At 39.1% G+C, this 10,330-nt stretch overlaps 1 protein-coding gene and 1 long non-coding RNA gene across 2 annotated transcripts in view; one reads left to right on the top strand and one right to left on the bottom strand.

Annotated features, from left to right (window-relative positions):
* The window catches only part of LOC112548248, an 18,371-nt gene extending 14,941 nt beyond the window's left edge, over positions 1 to 3,430 (top strand). The window contains exon 4 of the long non-coding RNA XR_003092072.1: positions 2,229 to 3,430. This is a non-coding gene — a long non-coding RNA (uncharacterized LOC112548248). The remainder of the gene's footprint in view (positions 1 to 2,228) is intronic.
* LOC102376991 (arf-GAP with GTPase, ANK repeat and PH domain-containing protein 1-like) overlaps positions 1 to 10,330 on the bottom strand; it is a 224,827-nt gene that overhangs the window by 123,938 nt on the left and 90,559 nt on the right. The gene's annotated exons all lie outside the window — the stretch shown is intronic.

Below are 10,330 nucleotides of genomic sequence, written 5' to 3'. Positions count from 1 at the left end.
ATGGAAAAATATTTTTTTTGTAGTATTTTTTTTTTTTTTTTTTTTTTTTTTTTTGCGGGGGGGAGGGGAAGAGGGCAGGCTAACGGTGTAGTTGGGATAGTTACATATGCTTTTGAATGCAAGATGTACAAATAAAAAGACTAGTAGAACCCCTTTTATGCCCTCTCACTCCAGCTATACATAAACCTACAGATACAAACCGTGAATACATGATTTTAAGAACTTGTAGAATTGCCACATTTTTTCTATGTTTGTGTCACAACATAAGACAAATGACTATACTTGAACACTTCGTGTTACATAACCTGAAATACAAACTGCCTAGATACAAGATCCAGAAAGAGATTTCCAAAGCAAATTCTGGCTCTGGGCCTGCTTCACTAGCCTCCTGAGGGACTGGTTACAGATATAGTGATAAGAAAGAGTTGTCACAGGGAACTGGAACTTGTGCAAGTCTTCCATGGGTCATGTCGGACATATGCTAAAACAAAAGATCTTGTACAAAGATCTTCCAGAACTGAACTGACTCAGGAGATACTTTAAAGTGTCTGTTAAGTTACACCAACTCACTTGGATTCTGTTTTTTTTTTGCAGTAGATAGAATCTACTACACAAGTTATATTCTTGCAGGAAACAGATAAATCAGTTTACTAGGCATCTCTGATTACTAGTCCTACAAAAAGATCTGTGCAGAGTATGGCTAAATACAGACATCCAAAAAGCCTGAGACTGAATTGATTCAATCTTTGCAGGTTAGTATAACCTGTGTAGATTGAACCAGCAAACAAGGGAACAGACATTCACCTTTGATTCTGGAAATGCAGCCACATGCCTGCGGTGGCTCAGGCTAGAAGCCGGAGGGCACTAGAGCAAGCTCTCCCTTCCCTTCCCGAGTGGCAAGGCTAAAAGGAAGCTGAGCTGAGTAAGGGGGCTGGGCCAGGCTTTGCAGGCCTGAGTATGATTGGGGAGGGGTTTAAACCCCCACCCTGACCTGCAGGGACCCCAGCCAGGATGTGCCTGGAGGTGAAGGAGAAAAGCAGCCCTTGCCAGGTTTTTGGTGGGGAAGTATGGCCAGACACCAGCCCTCAGCCAGATGACAGTGCAGCATGGCCCCCTAAGGGAAAGGGGGCAGGGAAGAGGTTTATTCCCCCTTCCTCCCCTCTCCCACTGGGGAACCCAGTGGTCTGCCTGGCTGGGGGTGAATGGCAGAGGTGACAGTCAGGGCTGACAGACTCCAGCTACAGTCCCTAAGTGGGAGAGGGGAGGGGGGAATAAACCCCCTCCCTGCCCCCACTGCCTCAGGGGGCCATGCTGGGATGGCATCTGACCATGCCCCGTCCCTGCTCCAGTTAGAGCGCAGAGGGGCAGGGCCAGCCCTGCTCCCTGGAGCAGATAGCACAGGGCTGCAGAACATACTGCAAGATGCAATTTGTGCTAAAAGCCACTCTAATGTCCTTGCCCAATGTGTGGCATCCAACACCTCTCATAAGATTCAAGTAAATTCATTTGCAATTCAATGTACAAACATCAGAAATGAAAGATTAATATTGTTACTCTATCTACTACTTAACCCAAAGAAGAAACCAGTTTGCTGCACAATTTCATGTGATTTATCAGATAAGAAAAGCCCCTGGAATTGTGCAGTCTTTTAGATGGAACAAGCAGCACAATAGCTGGTTAAGTTACTGTTTAAATACTGACTTAATGTTATGCAAAGGTGACTAAAACCATTCCAAAATTATTAAACAAACTTCAATACAAGAGTTGACATTCTCCCTCAAATTTACATATTGTCAACTCTAACATTTGCTTTATTTTACTACAGGCTATTAATCATTGCAACTAAAAAGCTGATATTTGAACTGCCAATTTTAAGACCTACCAAGTCATTTAAATATGTCAATAGACAGACTAATGTTTTGCCTACATAATCTTGTATCACTCAAGTCGTGAAACAGCCTGGAACAGGAGCACCTTCTAATGTAACGCCACACATTAAAAACTAAAATTAATTGCAGTAACTTTTGTACTGATTTTGAAAGCCCAAGTTCATTCCAGAGTTTGTCGTGTACATGACAGCAAAGACAATACTATAAACCCATTGTCATGACCCCAAAAATATCCCAGTGTTTCCCATTTCATTAAATCACTAAGATATTTAGAACCATTTCTTACATTCGAAAAAGACTGATTGGAAAAAAATCACTTCCTTGGTTTTGTCGTTTTAGTTCCAAAGCTAAGCAATCCCAGCTGTTCAGGAAATACCATTGTAATGAACACATTATTGAACATGGAAGAATCAATCGGGACTCCTGTCAAAGGTTTCACATGCAGCAAACAGCCCAGAAATCAAATTGGTGCTTTAGAAAAGTTCTATCTTATGAAGTAAAAGACATCTCTGCCATTTTATGACTTCATCACCTCCAGCACAAAACAGAATATAACTTAAAGGTCATCGAGCTGATTTTAAATGACAAGACACAGTAAATTGACTATATAACTTTATATACGCAAAACAGCACACTGCTCCTGGTTCTGAGAAATTATGAAATCCAAGTCAAGTTTTTATTTTCAACTACAGTGGACTATCCATTTCATTCTACTAAGTTTATAAGATAATGATGTCTCAGACAGGTTAGACTATCTCACCCCACTTGCTTTTTGGTTGTTTAGGGGTTTCCTTATTACTTTGTTTGGCTGACATTGCTTAAAACAATTTTCAAATGTCCAAGTGAAGTGCCTACCACTATGGTAATTAATTATGGTTATAGTCAACGGTTTCCTCTGGGCAGGCATATTTAGTATTTTAATTACTAGTGCAAAAAAAGCCTGTCCAGAAGGCTGGCAGGTTTGTGCTCATGCTGTACTGTAACAATTTTACCTTCCTTCCTTGACATAAACATTTCCACTGCTGAATGCCCATTTCCAGTGTATCAGTTCTTCCTTGAAAAAGCTCAGATTTAAAGTTAATGTTTAGTTCTTTTTCCATGAAATTCATTCCAAAATCTAGAGGCAAGCTTGCAATTCAAGGCTCAAAAATAAATGGGATTTCAGAAGTTTAAGAAGAAAAATTTAAACAATACTTAACTTGTATACAATGGTTATATAGTTTTTTCCACTGTTAAAATGAATAACATAGATGCTCGGCTCCCATGTCTTTTACAGTCCTCCCAGTTGAATGCATTGCATCATTCCTTGCAAATAGGCTAGAACTAGCACACCCTTTGCAATTATGTAGAGTTTTCCAGTCTTTGTTCAATGCCAGAAGTACCGTGCAACTGGATATCGCAGTGATAAACCTGCGTAGCAAGGGAAGGGTGCTGTTTTATTTCACCACCCTCTTTTTTCTGACTTCCACTGCAAGTACAGATTAGGAAAAAATAAACCTACCTAAAAATACACAAGGATCTAAAAAACAAAAACAAAAAACCCAAAACAAAACTAATGTTTCACAGCTTTCAGTAAACAGAAGTGGTAGATATCGTTTTTGGATAGCCAAAGGATCAAAAAAAATAATTAAACAAATGTGTTCTACACTTACACTTATGTAGATGTGTACGTGTCATATTTACATATATTAAGTCATTATAGTTTTAAAATGTTAGCTATGTTAAGTTGCATAATAAGTCAGATTACTTGGCTCACATGGTAAGAGATGTGGCTCAACTTTCTGGCTGTGTAGTATGGCAGTTTTTCTGAGAACCCTTAAACCTTTACAAAAGGTCCTGGACAGATAAGCAAGAGAAAATTAATAAAACCGCCTGGAGTAATGAAGAGCTGAACTATTTATAAGAACTCTAAAAACAAAACAAAAAAGATCTTTTACATAAAGTGTCCCTAACATATGGAAAGAGGCCCATGTATGATGTTATTTGTGTAATTATATACGAAAGCTAGAAGGTATTACCTGTAATACAGGAGCCCCAAGAATTCAACTTTTACCCAGGTTGTGCCTTCAGAGGCAGCACAGTGCTTAGCTTTATTGCAGCAATATTGTTAACCATCCCCTACAGCACCAAGGTGCCAACATTTAATGGTACAATACAAAAAAAACACCACATTTTCTTCTAAGCAAATGAATATTGGCTTGAGTGTACTTATAGGGAGAGAATGGAATCAAGGCACACCTATATGTAAGCCAACTGAACCCAAGACCTTGAGTCCCCAGATCAAAGTTTATTCTCACTTCTGGGTATGACTCACAACAGAAATCAGAACCTTTCCTAGGAACGCTTACGGTATGATGTCAGGCAAGTGATGAAGCCACTGTGCATATCATCTATTCTATTTGTGAGAAGGGGGGGGGGGAGTGGGGGGGGGGGGGCGCTTGAAGAGTTAAGATCAGCAGATTAAAGAATCCTACTGAGCAGCCACGCAGTAATTCATTACTGTTCATAACACTGTATACTTAAATGTGTGAGTGAGAATATCGGCATGACCATAGTACAGAAATGTTAAGTCGCAATTCATCAGGACATTCTTGAAGTTGGTAAAGGCAGAAGTACATCTACCAAGAATTAGTCATTTATAACAGACTCTTCAACAACAAGCCAGTTAGCACAAAACTCCTTTCAATAATAATGCACAAGTTACTGCCCTTCGTAATTTCATATTATGAATGCAAAAAGCAGAACAAACAACAAGCAAACAAAAAAGCTTTGCATTATTTGAACTGAAACAGAAATCCTTCAGAAAATGAAGTATTTTGAGTACAGTTCTTAATAGTAATTGCCTATCTGCAGGTCCAGCCATTATTTAAAATCAAGAGTAAAGTTTTTATTTGTTTAATTGATGAAACAAATAACCCCTTTCAAAATAGGCAATTTTTCAAAATATCACATCACTTGGCCTTTGGAAGAGTTGCATACATTTACCAAAGGGACACAGCAGGCCTTCATTAGTTCTTAGTGAGCACATCTACACAAGATGTTTACTCCAGAGCTGCCTAATTAGGTCTGCAGTAATGTCTCAGCATCTACACAAGTGGCCCTATTAGGCCGTAGGAAACTAATCAACTCCGCTGCAGGTTAGTACTTGTAATTACAAGTATTATCCTCTGGAAGAGTCCTTCAGTGCACAGCAATTCACATGTAGATGCTGATGGGGATGACTGGGGCACAAGGGTGCTTCAGTCCAGGGGCAGCCTGCCAGCTAGCTCTAGACTGGAGCACCCTCATGCTCCAGCCAGCCTCTCCACAGCACACAGTGCCCAGACGGAGCAGCCTCAGGCTGGCAGGCTGAGACCCCCAGGGCCCCCGACAGCCAAGGCTACTCTGACCTGGCTCAATGTGCTGCGGTCCCAGGTGCACATGTAAACGCAGTGCCCGGGAGCAATAAACTCTGGAGCGATACGAGCCAGAGTTCATTGTTTCATGCTAATAGTACATGTAGATGGTACCCGGTGGTTCCTAACCATATTTTAATCATCTTTACAAAGGGTTCAGGGAAATTATCTCCTGGACTAGGCTGCAATTCACCATCTTAAACAGTTTGAACCTCATTTAAGTCATACATACTTCATTAGTACTGACTTAGTATCTAATATAGTAAAGTCATTTTTAGTACTTTAGCATCTTAACCCACTGCATGCATTAATAGTTGTGTGTATAGTGGTATAAAAAGCCACCAGGAACATTCAGAAGTACCAGCTACCAGATTAGGAAAACCCAGATAATGACACCAACACAAATGTAAGCATTAATATTAAAATTGGGTTCAAGCCATCTCTGTGAAGTATATTTTGAAAGATTTAATTTCTGGATAATTGTATGACTTGCTTCACCAGATAAAATATTTCATGCACAGCCTAAATCTAAAATTAATTTTATCCTCCTTGACTCTTTGGATCTAATCCTATAACATTTTGTTCTCAAGGAGATTTCTATTTCATTGCATCACATTTACATTTTTAATGAGCCAATTCTTAAATTTGTATTTCACATACCTTTTTTTTTTCTAAGCAAGCTGCTTTGATACCATGCATCTGAACAGGAGATACATGAAGAATAACTCAAAAAACTTGCTAACAGTAGTTTAGACCTTTCGGTTGTTCATTGGCTCAAGTCTTAGGAGTTTTCTTTTTAAATGGCTCAATTTTATACATTAAAAACTGTACAGTGGGGAGAAATAAAAAAAAAAGGCATTTCAATTACTACAGAATTTAGGCCAGCATTTTCAAGAAACTCCAGTGAAAGGCTCTCAAATTAAAATCTGTTGAATGTGTCACTTAAAATTAACATCAAAGTATTTTAACAGATGTTTTAAACACACCCTAATTAAATGAGTACAAGCACTATAATGAGACCCTTATGTTGATATCACATTCTAAAAATGCCCATATCATCCATAGTTAGAAAGCATCAAGTTAAAATGTTATTATAGGTTCAAACCACATGAAAGACCTGATGCCTTATTTTCATGAGGAGCACAAAAGAAGAGATACTGAATATCCTCCTCTCCCCCCACAAAGCACTTCCGCTTCTACAGTGTCTTCCTGGAGATGTCCGATTTCACAAAACCGTTCAGATGGACAAGTCCGCAAGATATATTCTTCTGATAAACTTCTGCTAGACCTTTAAGTCTTGCTTTCTGTGCCCAATCCAGGTTTTGAAAAACAAAACAAAACACAAAATAAGTTTAATTCAGAATTTCAAAATGCTGTTGACGAAAGTCTGACACCAGGCAGCTTGATGAACTCAACAGGAATTCCTTTAGAGACAAGCTGTAAGCGCACTACTTCAAAAGATCCAGAAGTGTATTTGAACCTCTAATACACTGGTTCTCAACCTTTTTTGGACAAGGACCCATTTGTAAACATCGATGGCCAGTCTCAACCCAGTGCCCCTCACTTCTGACTTGCTGCCCCCCACCCCCAGGTCTCAGCCCCTCAGTGTGTGGGGCATAGGGGGCCCCAAGCCGCCCCTTGCAAGCTGGAGCTCTGCCAGCCTGCAAGGGAAACGCCTCAGTTTCCCACATTTTTCTCCTCTAAAGGAGAATCCATTTTCAAAGTTTGTTCACAACCTTTTCATATATTCTTGCGACCCACTTTTGGGTCATGACCCACAGGTTGAGAAGCACTGCTCTAACAGATAGTGGGTAAAGGAGCAAGCTCCCTACCCACACTATTATTTCAAAGGGGAACAGACATAGAAGCCAGACACCCTTTACTGGGGACTCTAAGAACATTGAAAATACTGCTATTAGCTAATGGGATATGTTAGTCAACTTAAAGCATGCAGTAAGAAAATATTTTGAAGCATTTGGAATACAGAGATTTTATGTATTAGGGCAAAAATGTTCACCCAAACGTATCAAGAGCAAAAAGTGGAAAACAATGAGTAGGAAGAGTACAGGCAACAAACTGGACACATGTTTATTGTGTAGGTTTTCAGATTGGGTAAGCTTCTTTGTTACATTTCTGTGAATGCCTGAGATAGGCTGGGCTAGGACACAAGACATGTTAGAGAGGCCCCAAGCAACAAATTCGGAAGAAATGGACTCCTAAGCTTTCCTTAGATATGCTTCAATACTTGAAAACAGATTTTATTTCAAAGTATGCTGCTAGTTTCAGAGCTTGATGCAAAGTAACACAAGTCAGAGTGCATTGCTACTGCCATCAGCAGAGGGCATCTGAACTCAAGAAGGGAAATGTTTTAGTTGCATCCTTTGTGGTGACATGAGAAGTCTCAGCCCACAAGTACCAGGCTACATTTCCCCCTCTAGCTTGAGAACTTCAGTCTTCCAACATGTTTGTCAACTCTACATTTTCACATCTGTATTTGGATATCTACCGTTCAGATGCTACTAAGGTGGTCTGCTGAGAATTCACATAATATACATGGTGCTTCATAGTTATTAAGATTATTTGGGCAATTTCTTCCTACCGAGTCAGTTCTACAAGTGTTCTGATAGGTAAGTGAAAACAGGGAAGAAAAAGCAGTCTATAATGGTTTTCTAATACCTAATCTTCAAAAGGCCGTTTTCTATTTTGTCTCAACATGTCAGTTACATAGCAGTGCAATAGTCCTACAATGCATAAATGCGGGACCCATTAACTTCAATAAAAGTAAATCTCAAACCGTATTTCCTGTAAGTAAGGCAAACAACTTGTCAAGCACATTGCAGGTCTCAGGTAATAAAGCCAGTAACAGATTCTGATTTACATCCCCACTCAAAACATCTAATGAATTGTGCACAATTTAAGAGACAGTGACCTTTAATGCATTTAAAAAGTCAAATACTTAGCCATCTTTCCCCAAAGATCATTAGAAATAAAGTAGTCCATTCCAGTTGCCTGCTTTAGTTTAAAATTGCTTTGCTCATTTCCCTTCCCATGATGAAAAGGTTTTAAGCAACCAGTTTTTGTTATAAACTTACAGTAAAAACAAAAGAAAAAGCTTGATGGCTTAAACTGTGATGGATTAACTATAAACCAATATTATGCCCAAAGTCTGCCAAGGAAGACTTACGTTTAATACCAGATGAGAAGCTAAAAAATGAATTGCTCTACACAAAAATACATGTTCTAAAGATGTCCAAGGGATCAGAAACGTCCTTTTCACGTGCAAACATTTGCCCTGTTAAAAGAAGTCATTAATGTCAAGCCATGCCTCAAATTGCACTAGATTACAGTGTCCATAAACACCCATTTTCCAGTCAAACTACCTTCACCCAAGACGAACACTCAAGAGAAATAGACCAAATCTTTCAACATGCCATCTGAACACTGCACAGAAAGTTCTACAAAACAAAGGAAGAAAGTCTCTGCTGACTGCATATCCCTCATTTTGACAATACCATCTCACACTGGAAACTATCAGAAAGATCATTAAATAATTAAACCCTATACTTGAGAAGGATGACACCTTAAAATAAAAAGTACTCCCAACCCTTCCACCCCATCTGGCGATCCCAGCTCAGCTTTCAAACAACTCAATGAGAACTAAAGCCTCTGCTGACAAAACACCAGAAGGAACAAGATTCTGCCCAAACAATCAATGGAAAGCCTGCCAATGCATCCCACAATCCAACCATCAGAAATAAGGGACCCTACATATATGCCTGTCACAAAACAAGACACACCTCACCCAATGCACCAGCTCAGGGAAACGATGTGGGTTAAGCAAAGCAACCACTATGTTCCATTATGAGCTCCCACAGAGAAGGATGAAGGACAGAAATACCTGAACATTTGTGGACAAACTTCTCAAAACCATCACTCCATCTCTGACCTCTTAGTTCTTGTCCTAAAGGGAAACCTACACAATATCTTTATAAGATGGGGTCGGGAACAAATATTCATCGTTTTTACCCAACACTAAAAACTACACACTTATTACAGACAATGTTTTATGGCTCGTTATGAAGTTGCCCTCTGGTAACTTCACTGTGCTCAAAAGATAATAATGGCTAACTTCCTTTAAAAAAAATTAAAAATAAAATCTGGTTCATATGTTCTTTACTTACCTTGTAAATGTTTCCAACAACTCTGTGGCTCCACAGGTTTACTGCCCATTACTTTTTCAGAAACTGATCATTTTCACTTACATAATGGGCTTAAACAAGAGTAGTGGTTTTACATGGTATTCAGCTCCAGTTGTAACTGCTTCTTTTCCAGACCTGAGGAACAGCACACAGGGCCAGAAAGCTTGTCAAACATCTTGCCCGATTATAAACCTGGTCCAATAAAGGATAACTCATCTTGCTTTTTTGCATACTCCCTGGAGTGTCAAAGCTACAATACCATTGCAGGAACAGCTTAGCTTGATTTTACTTTAACTAAAACATTGATCTTTTCCTTGTGATTTTAGCTTTCATTTGAACAACCTTTCTTCTGCTCTCCAGAGAACACTGCTGTCCTCATCCTCATTTTCCACAACTCTCTTGACTATTAAGGGTGACAAAGTGCTTAACAGTTTTTCATGCGACAAGACAAAGCACAATATTTTTGCCCCTTGAGAACAGGTAATTGGTTAACTACAGGTACAGAAGCTGGAATTACCACAATACCCAAGCCCGAGAATATTCCTCTTTATCAATATCTTATTATGCATACTTAAGAGTTATTGATAGCAGTCTAAAACTGCTACTTTTAATACACAACTCAGGAGTGGCCATACTTCTCTAAATCATTAAACATGAAATGTCATGTGAAAAGAAAAAGCAAGATATTATTAAAATTGATTCCAAAGACATTTCATAAAATGTCAGTCTACCACCTTTGTCTTGAATTGAATTGTTATTCTTCACATAATGACCTTACTTCAAACCATTACAGCAAATACTTGTCTCAAAACAATTTTTAAACTTTGAATTTCCTGATACTGGGTTT

The sequence above is a fragment of the Alligator sinensis genome, unplaced genomic scaffold (genome assembly GCF_000455745.1).
Source record: "Alligator sinensis unplaced genomic scaffold, ASM45574v1 scaffold205_1, whole genome shotgun sequence".
Lineage (NCBI taxonomy): Eukaryota > Metazoa > Chordata > Crocodylia > Alligatoridae > Alligator > Alligator sinensis.
Note: the sequence above shows the minus strand (reverse complement) of the source record. Positions and strands in the feature narration are given on the sequence as shown.